This window comes from Pseudophryne corroboree, unplaced genomic scaffold (genome assembly GCF_028390025.1).
Source record: "Pseudophryne corroboree isolate aPseCor3 unplaced genomic scaffold, aPseCor3.hap2 scaffold_829, whole genome shotgun sequence".
In the NCBI taxonomy this organism is placed as follows: domain Eukaryota; kingdom Metazoa; phylum Chordata; class Amphibia; order Anura; family Myobatrachidae; genus Pseudophryne; species Pseudophryne corroboree.
The window spans coordinates 128,737-143,616 of NW_026970408.1; the positions used below are offsets into that span (position 1 = coordinate 128,737).

Genomic DNA, 14,880 nt, shown 5'->3' on the forward strand with positions numbered 1-14,880 from the left:
CCACCGCACAGTTTCAAAAGGAATTAAAAATCTTGCTAAATAGGGCAGTGGATTTAGGTGCTATATCCAGAGAAACTCAATGTTTTTTGTTTTCTGATAATCCGGTAATTCCCACGTATTATTGTCTTCCAAAAGTACATAAAACTTTAATTAACCCCCCGGGAAGACCCATTATTGCGGGGGTAGATTCATTGACCAGCAATTTATCTTTTTTTATAGACAGTTTTTTACAGGGTTATGTTGTCAAATTAAAATCACACATTAAGGACACTACACATTTTTTAAATTTAATTAAAAATATTAAATGGCAGTCAACTTATTGTTTTATCACATGTGATGTAGAATCATTATATTCTAACATTGAGCACCAGTTGGGGATTGAGGCAGTGGCATTTTATCTGTTAAGAGACCCTAATATAGGGGAAGAATTGCGGTGGTTGATTTTGGAGAGTATTAGATTTATACTCGAACATAATTATTTTATTTTTGATAAACGATATTATTTACAGACTAGGGGGACGGCCATGGGAACCAGGTTCGCTCCGAGTTTCGCCAACCTGTTTATGGGGCGGTTCGAGGAACAACATGTGTGGACCAGTGATCTCGGGGCGAGCCTGGTTCTTTATGGCCGTTTCATTGATGATTTATTTTTCATTTGGGAGGGGAGCACTGAATCAGCAGAAGAATTTGTTGCCAGTTTGAATTGCAATAATTATGGTTTGAAGTTTACGGGGTACTGCCACCCCACACAGGTCACTTTTTTGGATATAGCACTTAAGATCGAAAATGACATCATTATAACAAATACTTTTGTTAAGGAGGTAGATCAAAACCGATATTTACATTACAAAAGTAGTCATTTACAACGATGGAAGGATAATATACCGAAGGGCCAGTTCCTTCGGATAAAAAGGAATTGTTCCACCAAAGAAGGAGCAAGAGAACAAATGGAATCTCTCTATGGGGCGTTTCTTACGCAGGGGTATCCAATATCTGTTCTTGACCAGGCTTGGAAGGAGGTGGAAAATATGGAAAGAGACCATTTATTGGATACCACCAGCAAAAATACTAGAAAGAAAAATAACAAAATGACGGATAGGACAACAATGTTTGTAACTAAGTATAATACTAGTGCATACAAGATCAAGAGGATAATTAAGAAGAACTTTTCTATTCTCAAGTTGGATGAGATGTTGAACTCCAATGTAGTCCTTAGTGAACAGGTAATATTTCGGAAGTCAGATAGTCTGAAGTCCGCACTAGCTCCAAGTTTTTTTAGGAGACCTGGGGAAAAATCCATGGCTCCAGATGCCCAAGGGGGACAAATAGATACATGGATACCCAAACCGCCATTAGGGTTCCATAAGTGTGGTAGACTAAACTGTACAACATGCAAACACACAAAAAAGAAAACCACACAATTTGTCTCATCTGTATCGGGAGAGAAATTCAATATAAAAAGTTTTCTGAATTGTAGATCCATGTATGTTATCTACGTCTTACAGTGTGGTTGTGGAGCACAGTACGTGGGGCGCACCACTCGGGCACTTCACGTTAGGTTCATGGAGCATAAAAGACAGATAGATAAAAAAGTAGGAAACACCTACCTATACCGCCATATTTTGGAATGCAATGGAGGGAAAAGTGATAATCTACAAATCATGGCAATTGAACAAGTGGCGGTAACCAGTAGAGGAGGTGATAGGTATAAAAGGTTATGTAAGAAAGAGGCTTTCTGGATCTTTAGCCTAAAAACCTTGATCCCGCAGGGTCTGAATGATACGGTTGAGTTAAATAAAATCTAAGTTCAAATGTTTAATATTTATAATATAAATATTTGATTTTTATAAATATCATTCTTGACATATAATATATGGGGGGGTGGGATAGGATATGGTTCCTTATGATGCTGGATTAAGGAGATGGAGATAACAGGATTATGTATAACAATACGAAGGGGTGTAATTATGTATTTGAACCACAAGATGGCGTGTGGGGATCTAAATTATAAATTATAAAGTACAAATTATAATCAAAATTAGTCCCCTTTTATTTCCGAGTAATGATACTGTTGAGCAGTATATTTAATATATTTATCACCTGTGCTAATAAAATAGGATGTGTTGACTAGTATTAATATTGTTCTTAAATACGGTCATATTTGTACTGATGTTGTCAAATAAGACATGGATTACTTGTAATCATGATAAATTAATTATGATTAAACTAAGTGACGTAATCTTGTTGAGCAAATTGCATTAGAGTTCAGTATAATTGAATATGAAGTTGTAGATAATTATGTTTTAAAACGAGGCTTGATTCTGATATTGTTAATAAGAACGATGGATGCAACTTCCGGGTGTGATAATGAGGCTTGGATCGTGTGTTTTAACCAGCTAAAATGGCCGCTGGAGTCTATTTAAAGTTTGTAATGAGACTGAGGCTTGGAACGCACGTTTGAGTGCGCATGCGCGAATGGCCGCGGGAATTTCAAATAAGTGGGGCTATATAAAGTGTTCATTGGGATGATGGTCATTCGAACTGAGGAAGCCGCTGAACGCACTGGGAAGGCGGAGAAACGCATTTTCGAAGGACCTACTGGCAGTGACTATCACCTCCTGCTTGTTTTACACGATCACCGGCTTCTGGCTACGACAAAACAGCCAGTCCACCTGCAATTGCGGTTAGCCACCAGCAGAGGGAGCCGGAGCACTGTGGACGGATTCCCGTGGATATTGTCTCCAGATATTCTGCAGTAAATGGACAAGCACCAGCAGAGGGAGTCTTTCCAATTGGGACGGTCCTAAACAGACTGTTCTAAAGAGGTGAATGAAAAACTTATCGCCCATGGTAACTATCCATTCAAAGTGATATATGTGTGCACACATCTTTTTCGGGACATTAATTAATTAAGGACATACTCATGCAAGCAGTGTCCGTAAATGCCGAGCTCATTGGTCTATCATTAATCTATGTGGACATTTTGAAGTCAGCTTATTAAAATCCAAGCCTCAGAGAATAAACGTAATTAAGTATATACATTTGTGTATGTGGAGCATTTACATTAAAGGCATCCACTATACACAATATGCATTTTTATGTATGTCAATTTTGCTGCAGCAATATATGTTAATAAAATATGATTTATATGTTTTAAAATTTAATAGTAATTAGCCATTTTTTAATTATTTATTGATTATCTCCGATAAATGGTGGGGACAGCGCTACTGATTTCCTACAGAGGGTCACACCTGTGTGGGTAGTTTTTGTGTTTTTTTGTTCAATATAGGGATTGCAATTATCCCTGTATCAGGAGCAGCAGTCTCCGCCATTGTCTAAAATCTCCTTGATCCAGCGGGTACTGGCGCCGGAGAGTGTATACTTCTGTCCACACAAGGTTGGTGTGTGGGCGGTTGTGTACACATCCAGTATCATCTATCCCAAATCATACTTATTTTGCATAGGAGATACTATTGTCATGAAGATTGTTCTCCCAGGGTGAGGTTCATTCATTGCATTCTGGGTATGCTGACCCCTGTGATTTCCCCAAATGTGGGAAACTCGACTGCATTATTTGTGGTAGTGGTGGACTGTGTTTGTGCTTTCCTCTGGTCAGCTCTGGTAAAAGTCAGATTTCTTTGTCTCAGATCTTCCTCTAGCCTTGTTCTTCTTTTGAGAGTTCCCTTGTGCTGCCTCAGTTGGATCTCCTTCACTTGAAAGGTAGTGCCCGAGCAGCGACCCTCCCCAGCTCTAGCCCAACTCCTACTAACCTGCCAGGTGAGATACTATGATCATGAAGGTGCTTCTCCCAGGGCAAGGCTCACCCATTGCACTCTGGGTGTGCTGCCCCTTGCGATTTCCCCAAATGTGGGAAACTTGACTGCATAATTTGTGTTTCCCCTGGACGGCTCTCGTATAATTCAGATCTCTTTGTCTCAGGTCTCTCTCCAGCCTAGTATGCTGTCTGTTTCCACTTCTCTTTTCTTGAGCCCATCCCTTCTATAACCTTGTGCACTATCCTGACTTCTCCTCCCGTCTGCTTACTTTGTGCCTTCCAATGCACAATGCAAACTACAGGTAGTGCTGCAGGGCCCACACCCTTTTACTTGCCTTACAGAGCAGCTCTGGAGCTGTTACAGTACCCAGCTGCTGCAAGAAATCAGCTTGAATGCTGGGGCATTGGCCAACATGAGCCCCACACCGAAGGAGGGTGGGGGTGTTTATTGCGAACTAGGGGTCATCCAAGCGTCGCAAAAGGCCGCCATGCCCTGCATATCCCTTTTCTCTTTTCATAAGCAGACGAGGGATGAAGCCAACTTTGACCCACTGCTTGGATGACATCACTTGCTGCCTTTCCAATGAAGCAAGTTTAATTTAGTAATAGGTGAAAAACCATCCCTACAAAGGTGTTAATCAGATACTTGGCTTTGTGGACACTTTTCAGAGAACAAATTTGTTAGCATAAAAATAAAGCCAGAAAATGAAGAGCTGTTTAATCACTCAATTGGATTTTTCTGCAAGCGTATTTCTTTTTCTCTGCAACCCACTGCTAAGTTGTGCTTCCTAGCTGTTCTTTTATAAAATCACTTAATCAAATCTAACTCTGATTACATCAGAGAAGGCCAGGTACCCTACACCATAAGAGGGGGTTTGAAATTTTGACATGTCTACTTAAAGATCACCAAAATCTGATAACAAGGTAAATTACGTCCCTGGGTAGGATTGAACCACCAACCTTTTGGTTAATAACCGAACACGCTAACTGATTGCGCCACAGAGACACATTGCAAAAGCATATACTGACAAAGGCTAATAAGCATTCATCTAGAACGTTTCCTAGAAAAACTTTAAAAAGTCAATAATCTGGAGAGTTTTTGTAAGATGTTTCTTCCATCAACCAATGAAGAAACACATTGGTACTTTCCCATGATGAGTGAGTGCTTCAGGATCTCTTGCACTTACATGTGCAGCAGAGTACTGCAATGGAAGCATGCTGGGCCCATAACCCAGAGGTAGGCAGATTGAAACTATCCTCTGCTATATGCATTTTTTTTTTGTTAATTAAAGTAATCCAAAACTGGGATTGATATTTTTGCTCTTTTATTTTTACTTAAAGTACAATAACTTTTATTATTTTAATTTGTTTTAATAGTATATTGACAGTATTGTTTTCTTTCAAAAATCCACTTAATTTTCTTTACCCTATTATTCAAATGGTAATTGACAAAAACAAACTACATTGTCACCAGAAGAGCAATACAAAATGTACAAGTGATATATTAAAATCATCTTTCCAGCTTGAATTTCAATGATGCATTGGGGCAACGATTTTGTGAGAAACCTCTTCACCCTTAAATAAAGATTTTCTTAATTCCTTACCTGTGTGCTAATTAGATATCACCTTGTTTTCACATTAAACAGACTTCCACATGAGAAAGCAGCAAGGATGCAGTGGCGTTAATGTTTCCTGGTGTCAACCTGTATTATTTCAGTAGATATTGAAATGAGGATGCATCTTGCTGCCTTTCCAATGAAGCATGTTTAATTTAGTAATAGGTGAAAAACCATCCCTACAAAGGTGTTAATCAGATACTTGGCTTTGTGGACTCTTTTCAGAGAACAAATTTGTTAGCATAAAAATAAAGCCAGAAAATGAAGAGCTGTTTAATCACTCAATTGGATTTTTCTGCCAGCATATTTCTTTTTCTCTGCAACCCACTGCTAAATTGTGCTTCCTAGCTGTTTTTTTTATAAAATCACTTAATCAAATCTAACTGATTACATCAGAGTAGGCCAGGTACCCTACACCATAAGAGAGGGTTTGAAATTTTGACTTGTCTACTTAAATATCACCAAAATCTGATCACAAGGTCAATTACGTCCCTGGGTGGGATTGAACCACCAACTTTTTGGTTAATAGCCGTACACACTAACTGATTGCGCTACAGCGACACTTTGTGAAAGTACATACTGACAAAGGCTAATAAGCATTCATCTAGAACGTTTCCTAGAAAAACTTTAAATAGTCAATAATCTGGAGAGTTTTTGTAAGATGTTTCTTCCATCAACCAATGAAGAAACACATTGGTACTTTCCCATGATGAGTGAGTGCTTCAGGATCTCTTGCACTTACATGTGCAGCAGAGTACTGTAATGGAAGCATGCTGGGTCCATAACCCAGAGGTAGGCAGATTGAAATTATCCTCTGCTATATGCATTTTTTTTTTGTTAATTAAAGTAATCCAAAACTGGGATTGATATTTTTGCTCTTTTTATTTTACTTAAAGTACAATAACTTTTACCTTTTTAATTTGTTTTAATAGTATATAGACAGTATTGTTTTCTTTCAAAAATCCACTTAATTTTCTTTACCCGATTATTAAAATGGTAATTGACAAAAACAAACTACATTGTCACCAGAAGAGCAATACAAAATGTACAAGTGATATATTAAAATCATCTTTCCAGCTTGAATTTCAATGATGCATTGGGGCAACGATTTTGTGAGAAACATCTTACCCTTAAATAAAGATTTTCTTAATTCCTTACCTGTGTGCTAATTAGATATCACCTTGTTTTCACATTAAACAGACTTCCACATGAGAAAGCAGCAAGGATGCAGTGGCGTTAATGTTTCCTGGTGTCAACCTGTATTATTTCAGTAGATATTGAAATGAGGATGCATCTTGCTGCCTTTCCAATGAAGCAAGTTTAATTTAGTAATAGGTGAAAAACCATCCCTACAAAGATGTTAATCCGATACTTGGCTTTGTGGACACTTTTCAGAGAATAAATTAGTTAGCATAAAAATAAAGCCAGAAAATGAAGAGCTGTTTAATCACTCAATTGGATTTTTCTGCCAGCATATTTCATTTTCTCTGCAAACCACTGCTAAATTGTGCTTCCTAGCTGTTTTTTGATAAAATCACTTAATCAAATCTAACTCTGATTACATCAGAGTAGGCCAGGTACCCTACACCATAAGAGGGGGTTTGAAATTTTGACTTGTCTACTTAAAGATCACCAAAATCTGATGACAAGGTCAATAACATCCCTGGGTGGGATTGAACCACCAACCCTTTGGTTAATAACCAAACACACTAACCGATTGCACCACAGAGACACTTTGCAAAAGTACATACTGACAAAGGCTAATAAGCATTCATCTAGAACGTTTCCTAGAAAACTTTAAAAAGTCAATAATCTGGAGAGTTTTTGTAAGATGTTTCTTCCATCAACCAATGAAGAAACACATTGGTACTTTCCCATGATGAGTGAGTGCTTCAGAATCTCTTGCACTTACATGTGCAGCAGAGTACTGCAATGGAAGCATGCTGGGCCCCTTAACCCAGAGGTAGGCAGATTGAAACTATCCTCTGCTATATGCATTTTTTTTTTTGTTAATTAAAGTAATCCAAAACTGGGATTGATATTTTTGCTCTTTTATTTTTACTTAAAGTACAATAACTTTTACCATTTTAATTTGTTTTAATAGTATATTGACAGTATTGTTTTCTTTCAAAAATCCACTTAATTTTCTTTACCCTATTATTAAAATGGTAATTGACAAAAACAAACTACATTGTCACCAGAAGAGCAATACAAAATGTACAAGTGATATATTAAAAACATCTTTCCAGCTTGAATTTCAATGATGCATTGGGGCAACGATTTTGTGAGAAACATCTTCACCCTTAAATAAAGATTTTCTTAATTCCTTACCTGTGTGCTAATTAGATATCACCTTGTTTTCACATTAAACAGACTTCCACATGAGAAAGCAGCAAGGATGCAGTGGCGTTAATGTTTCCTGGTGTCAACCTGTATTATTTCCGTAGATATTGAAATGAGGATGCATCTTGCTGCCTTTCCAATAAAGCAAGTTTAATTTAGCAATAGGTGAAAAACCATCCCTACAAAGATGTTAATCAGATACTTGGCTTTGTGGACACTTTTCAGAGAACAAATTTGTTAGCATAAAAATAAAGCCAGAAAATGAAGAGCTGTTTAATCACTCAATTGGATTTTTTTGCCAGCATATTTCTTTTTCTCTGCAAACCGCTGCTAAATTGTGCTTCCTAGCTGTTTTTATAAAATCACTGAATCAAATCTAACTCTGATTACATCAGAGAAGGCCAGGTACCCTACACCATAACAGGGGTTTTTGAAATTTTGACTTGTCTACTTAAAGATCACCAAAATCTGATAACAAGGTCAATTACATCCCTGGGTGGGATTGAACCACCAACCTTTTGGTTAATAGCCGTACACACTAACTGATTGCGCCACAGCGACACTTTGCAAAAGTACATACTGACAAAGGCTAATAAGCATTCATCTAGAACGTTTCCTAGAAAAACTTTAAATAGTCAATAATCTGGAGAGTTTTTGTAAGATGTTTCTTCCATCAACCAATGAAGAAACACATTGGTACTTTCCCATGATGAGTGAGTACTTCAGGATCTCTTGCAATTACATGTGCAGCAGAGTACTGTAATGGAAGCATGCTGGGTCCATAGCCCAGAGGTAGGCAGATTGAAACTATCCTCTGCTATATGCGTTTTTTTTTGTTAATTAAAGTAATCCAAAACTGGGATTGATATTTTTGCTCTTTTATTTTTACTTAAAGTACAATAACTTTTACCATTTTCATTTGTTTTAATAGTATATTGACAGTATTGTTTTCTTTCAAAAATCCACTTAATTTTCTTTACCCGATTATTAAAATGGTAATTGACAAAAACAAACTACATTGTCACCAGAAGAGCAATACAAAATGTACAAGTGATATATTAAAATCATCTTTCCAGCTTGAATTTCAATGATGCATTGGGGCAACGATTTTGTGAGTAACATCTTCACCCTTAAATAAAGATTTTCTTAATTCCTTACCTGTGTGCTAATTAGATATCACCTTGTTTTCACATTAAACAGACTTCCACATGAGAAAGCAGCAAGGATGCAGTGGCGTTAATGTTTCCTGGTGTCAACCTGTATTATTTCAGTAGATATTCAAATGAGGATGCATCTTGCTGCCTTTCCAATGAAGCAAGTTTAATTTAGTAATAGGTGAAATACCATCCCTACAAAGGTGTTAATCAGAAACTTGGCTTTGTGGACACTTTTCAGAGAACAAATTTGTTAGCATAAAAATAAAGCCAGAAAATGAAGAGCTGTTTAATCACTCAATTGGATTTTTTTGCCAGCATATTTCTTTTTCTCAGCAACCCACTGCTAAATTGTGCTTCCTAGCTGTTTTTATAAATTCACTGAATCAAATCTAACTCTGATTACATCAGAGAAGGCCAGGTACCCTACACCATAAGAGGGGGTTTGCAATTTTGACTTGTCTACTTAAATATCACCAAAATCTGATCACAAGGTCAATCACGTCCCTGGGTGGGATTGAACCACCAACCTTTTGATTAATAGCTGAACACACTAACCGATTGCGCCACAGATACACTTTGCAAAAAGTAAATACTGACAAAGACTAATAAGCATTCATCTAGAACGTTTCCTAGAAAAACTTTAAAAAGTCAATAATCTGGAGAGTTTTTGTAAGATGTTTCTTCCAGCAACCAATGAAGAAACACATTGGTACTTTCGCATGATGAGTGAGTGCTTCAGGATCTCTTGCACTTACATGTGCAGCAGAGTACTGTAATGGAAGCATGCTGGGTCCATAACCCAGAGGTAGGCAGATTGAAACTATCCTTTGCTATATGCATTTTTTTTTGTTCATTAAAGTAATCCAAAACTGGGATTGATATTTTAGCTTTTATTTTTACTTAAAGTACAATAACTTTTACCATTTTAATTTGTTTTAATAGTATATTGACAGTATTGTTTTCTTTCAAAAATCCACTTAATTTTCTTTACCCTATTATTAAAATGGTAATTGACAAAAACAAACTACATTGTCACCAGAAGAGCAATACAAAATGTACAAGTGATATATTAAAATCATCTTTCCAGCTTGAATTTCAATGATGCATTGGGGCAACGATTTTGTGAGAAACATCTTCACCCTTAAATAAAGATTTTCTTAATTCCTTACCTGTGTGCTAATTAGATATCACCTTGTTTTCACATTAAACAGACTTCCACATGAGAAAGCAGCAAGGATGCAGTGGCGTTAATGTTTCCTGGTGTCAACCTGTATTATTTCAGTAGATATTGAAATGAGGATGCATCTTGCTGCCTTTCCAATGAAGCAAGTTTAATTTAGTAATAGGTGAAAAACCATCCCTACAAAGATGTTAATCAGATATTTGGCTTTGTGGACACTTTTCAGAGAACAAATTTGTTAGCATAAAAGTAAAGCCAGAAAATGAAGAGCTGTTTAATCACTCAATTGGATTTTTTTGCCAGCATATTTCTTTTTCTCTGCAAACCACTGCTAAATTGTGCTTCCTAGCTGTTTTTATAAAATCACTGAATCAAATCTAACTCTGATTACATCAGAGAAGGCCAGGTACCCTACACCATAAGAGGGGTTTTTGAAATTTTGACATGTCTACTTAAAGATCACCAAAATCTGATAACAAGGTCAATTACGTCCCTGGGTGGGATTGAACCACCAACCTTTTGGTTAATAGCCTTACACACTAACTGATTGCGCCACAGCGACACTTTGCAAAAGTACATACTGACAAAGGCTGATAAGCATTCATCTAGAACGTTTCCAAGAAAAACTTTAAATAGTCAATAATCTGGAGAGTTTTTGTAAGATGTTTCTTCCATCAACCAATGAAGAAACACATTGGTACTTTCCCATGATGAGTGAGTGCTTCAGGATCTCTTGCAATTACATGTGCAGCAGAGTACTGTAATGGAAGCATGCTGGGTCCATAGCCCAGAGGTAGGCAGATTGAAACTATCCTCTGCTATATGCATTTTTTTTTGTTAATTAAAGTAATCCAAAACTGGGATTGATATTTTTGCTCTTTTATTTTTACTTAAAGTACAATAACTTTTACCATTTTAATTTGTTTTAATAGTATATTGACAGTATTGTTTTCTTTCAAAAATCCACTTAATTTTCTTTACCCGATTATTAAAATGGTAATTGACAAAAATAAACTGATGAGGATACTACTGCAGTCTTTGTTTCGTCTGTACCCGCTGAAAGAGCAGCAAAAGGTGGAGATCTTGATGGGACAGTTGAAAGGGCTTGCACTTAGAGAGGTTACTTCCTGGCCTACTGAAGAGAAGAAGACTGTGGACCAGATCCTCAACAGGCTTGCTACCACATTTGACACAAGGACAGTGTCAGAACTTAAAATGCACTTCTTTGCTCGAAAGCAACAACCAGGAGAGTCACTACGGGGCTATGCCCTCAGCTTGCAGGAAGCACTCAGAGATGTTCAGCAAGCAGACCCTGAGCAAGTGCATGACAAAGAGAAAATGTTATTGGACCAGTTCACTGAAGGTGCAAGGGGCGAATTTGTAAAACTCAGCTGCGACTATTGAGATTGCAGAAGCCTGGAAGCACATTCCTGGATTTTAAAGAGGCTGCGATTAAAGTTCTAGGCTCCAGTCTTACTTCAGGGGCTGTTCCACAAGAGTCTATTCCAGAGATGCCACGGTATCAAGAGAATTCTGATGCCCAGGAGTCAAGTTTTAAAGGAGCTACTTACCCACCTACAGTAAAAGGAGTGACAGTGCCATGTTCAAAGACATGCATATTTGACTCTTCTAGTGAGTTACGAAGTCTGCTGGCTGAACTGACACGTGGTGTGACAGAGATGCGCAGAGACCTGCAGATTCTGAAGAGACAGCAGGCACTGCTCCATGAAGAAATGGAATGGTGCCAGGAGAGGAGACCACTGAACAGTTCCCAATGGGACCTACATAGAAGCAGGGAGACACTTTTTTCCAGCCACTTTGCCTCCCAAAGGCGACCCATTTTTCAAAGCTGTGAAGGAAGCGGACAAATTAAGAGAGAATTTGAGCAGCCAGATCATTTAAACTCCAAATTCATGTGGTTAACCCGTTATGTTAGCCAATGCCCGGTGGTTCAAGTTTGCATCAATGGAGTCTCAATGCCCGCTCTCTTAGACACTGGATCACAAGTGACCACAATACAAGCAACACAGTTTGAGCAGCATTGGACTGAGGAACAGATGTTTCCGTCAACTTCCACATTGATAAACCCGATTGCAAGCAATGGGCACTGCATCCCTTGCAAAGGATACTGGGAAGCTGAAATTCAAATCGGACGAACAGTGCTACCACAGCAAGGCTTCATCATCACCACTGCCCAAGATGATGGATTGCCTCCAGTGATAGTGGGCATGAATGTGTTGCGGAACTGCTGTGAGGAGCTCGTAGCAGCACTCCAAGGAGAGTTTCAAACTGACAAGCTCCAGGAGAAACAAGGCCTTCAACCTGGGATAGCCAAACAAAAGGGAAGAATGATAACAGAATTATCTGTAAGAGAGGAACATGAAAAAAATAAGGCTAGCCAAATAATGATAGAAATGCCCATCTCCAGTGTCCAGATTATCCGAAAGAATGCTTCAATGTTAGGCATGAATAATATAGCATCCAGTTCTAGAAACTGTGAGCAACCTATTCAAGGAACCAGTTTTGACCACCTGCAAGATAAAAGTCAGATGATAAGACACCTCAAAGCCTTACTGAAGATTGGGAAATACCTGACCAAGCGACAAAGGCAAGAATCCTCGCCAGAACTCCTGAAGTTGTTGAGACAGCGAGAAAGGCTGTTTGAAGAGAAAGGACAGTTGGTTCGATGTAGTGTGGATCCTAATACTCATTATAGGATCAGTCAACTTGTAATTCCAAGACAAAGTGCTTGTTATGTGCTTGAAGAATATCACGACAAGTCAGGTCACCCTGGGTGCAAAAGGATGGAAACAAGCATCTGGAAAAAGTTCTTTTGGGTTGAAATGAGGGAAGACATCAAGAGATGGTGCCGAAACTGTCCAACCTGTTCTGTAAGAAGAACCTTGCTGCCTCTTTCTCTCCAGAATCCATTGTCCCAAACCAGCTGTGATACTGAATCCCAAGATGGAATGGAAGAGGCTCATAAAATGTATTTACAGCAGACTAAGGTGGTTTGTCACCGACAAGGAGGCAAGAAGACTAGGGCTTGCAAAACAGAAAACCACCATAGTCAGCTGCAGTTTTGTACAGCATGTCCCAAAGACAGTTTAGAAAGAGTTCAATACTCATCCATGGCAGGGGGGTTGAGGTTTCCTAGACAAACTTTTCAAGACCATATACTGTCCAGATTTCAACCGATTGCTCCAGGAGCATGTGTTAATGTACTATAGCACAAAAGGAATTATACCTATCAGATACTGATGTTAAAAATGTTGATAAATGTTAATGTTTCAGACATAATCTGTGTTCACTAATGAATGTGACTGGATATAGTGAGAAGTTTATATAGGGATAAAACCAAAATGCGTGAGGACACGCATGTTTTGGGGGGGGCACGTGTGATATCCCATAACAACAAGGACATTTTTGACAACAGTGTAGTTGCCTGTGCCATTTTAAATAAAGTTTATTTAAAAGAAAATTGAACAGCAGTTTGAGAAGTCAGTTGGAGCCATGGTGAGGAAAGAGCTGGCGACGCCATTACGCAGAGATGAGCAGCTGAGAGAGGGGAGACAAATAAGCTGAAAATTGCATGAGAGAGTAAGCAGTAGTGCAAAATACAGCAGTGGAAGTGCAGCAATTAACAAGTAAGAACGCCATGACACTCTCAGCCAAGAGAGTGCACAGCAAGTGTCAGAGACAGGAGAGTATAAAGCCTTTATACCAATGCTGACTGGCCTACATCTGAGGGGAAACTGCCTCAGAAACATCTATTGACTGGGTGAGATAAATCCATATTTATACTGAAACCTACTCCACTGCAAAGGACATTATCCTATATTTACTATACCTATGCAGCGATTTACATGGGAAGCAGCTCCAGTTTGTTTTAAACAATCATCTTTACTACACAGAGCTACAATATTTTGTTCACAGCTAAAGGAGACAATAGCTGCATATAACTATGTAACAACATAACCGGGCCCCAACGTGCACATAGAGACTCCCTGCAGTGACACCAATGTTATCTGGGACTTAAATATTGTCTGCATAAGTTGATTTCTATTACTAAGCAACATAGTATTAATCTCAGATTTAGTTATATTACCATTTGTGTAATGACTTAAAGTGTATATGGTGTCTGTGTTTAAGTTGCTTGAATCAAATCTTTCCCTTCCCTACTGTAATCAGTTCCTTTTCTGAGTTATGTGGTAAACCATTTATTCTTTCATACAAAGCCCTGCCTGCCTTTCTTTGTGTCTGGGGAAACCTTGCCTCTCTGCCAGGAATAGAGAAGAGCTGCTGCTGAAGGAGGAATAGTCCATCAAGGTATCCCTGACCTGTTCCACATAGTTTACACACTTGTTATACCGGGGTGTTACATTGTGTGTGACTGACCTTAGGAAGAAACCGGAGCCTCCGCTGCAGTGACCCAGCAACCAGGGCACGGGAGTATACAGTGCCGCTGGGAGTGATGAAGCTGCAGTAAAGATGTCTATTAGACCTAGCCTGCTGCAGCCCTTGTAGATTCTCATAAAAAAAGTTCTTCTTTTCTTGTCAAAATTAATAGCTAAGAATAGGCTGCTTGAGGCAGGCCCCTGTTAAGTGGCCTGCTACTGAAGGCAACAACTACAAACTGAGCTCCCTGTTCATGGAAGCGGGGTTATAGAGGAGAATGCGCTGAGCATCTTGGGAACAGTCAAAAGCTTTGAGCCGGTTGGTGCCTCAGATCAAGATCCTACTCTACACCCCAATGTGAATCCTTGTGGAGTCCAGTGTACCCCACAGAAGAAATTAATGTGTCACACC

The 14,880-nt window shown here is 38.6% G+C and overlaps 2 non-coding genes across 2 annotated transcripts; both read left to right on the forward strand.

The window, feature by feature from the left end:
• The first annotated feature begins 3,447 nt into the window (after nucleotides 1-3,447).
• LOC135042578 (U1 spliceosomal RNA) lies at nucleotides 3,448-3,611 on the forward strand. The gene has a single exon (XR_010235681.1). It is a non-coding gene; the product is annotated as a U1 spliceosomal RNA (small nuclear RNA).
• A 151-nt stretch (nucleotides 3,612-3,762) lies between these two features.
• On the forward strand, nucleotides 3,763-3,926 carry LOC135042453 (U1 spliceosomal RNA). The gene has a single exon (XR_010235574.1). It is a non-coding gene; the product is annotated as a U1 spliceosomal RNA (small nuclear RNA).
• Nucleotides 3,927-14,880: the final 10,954 nt, after the last annotated feature.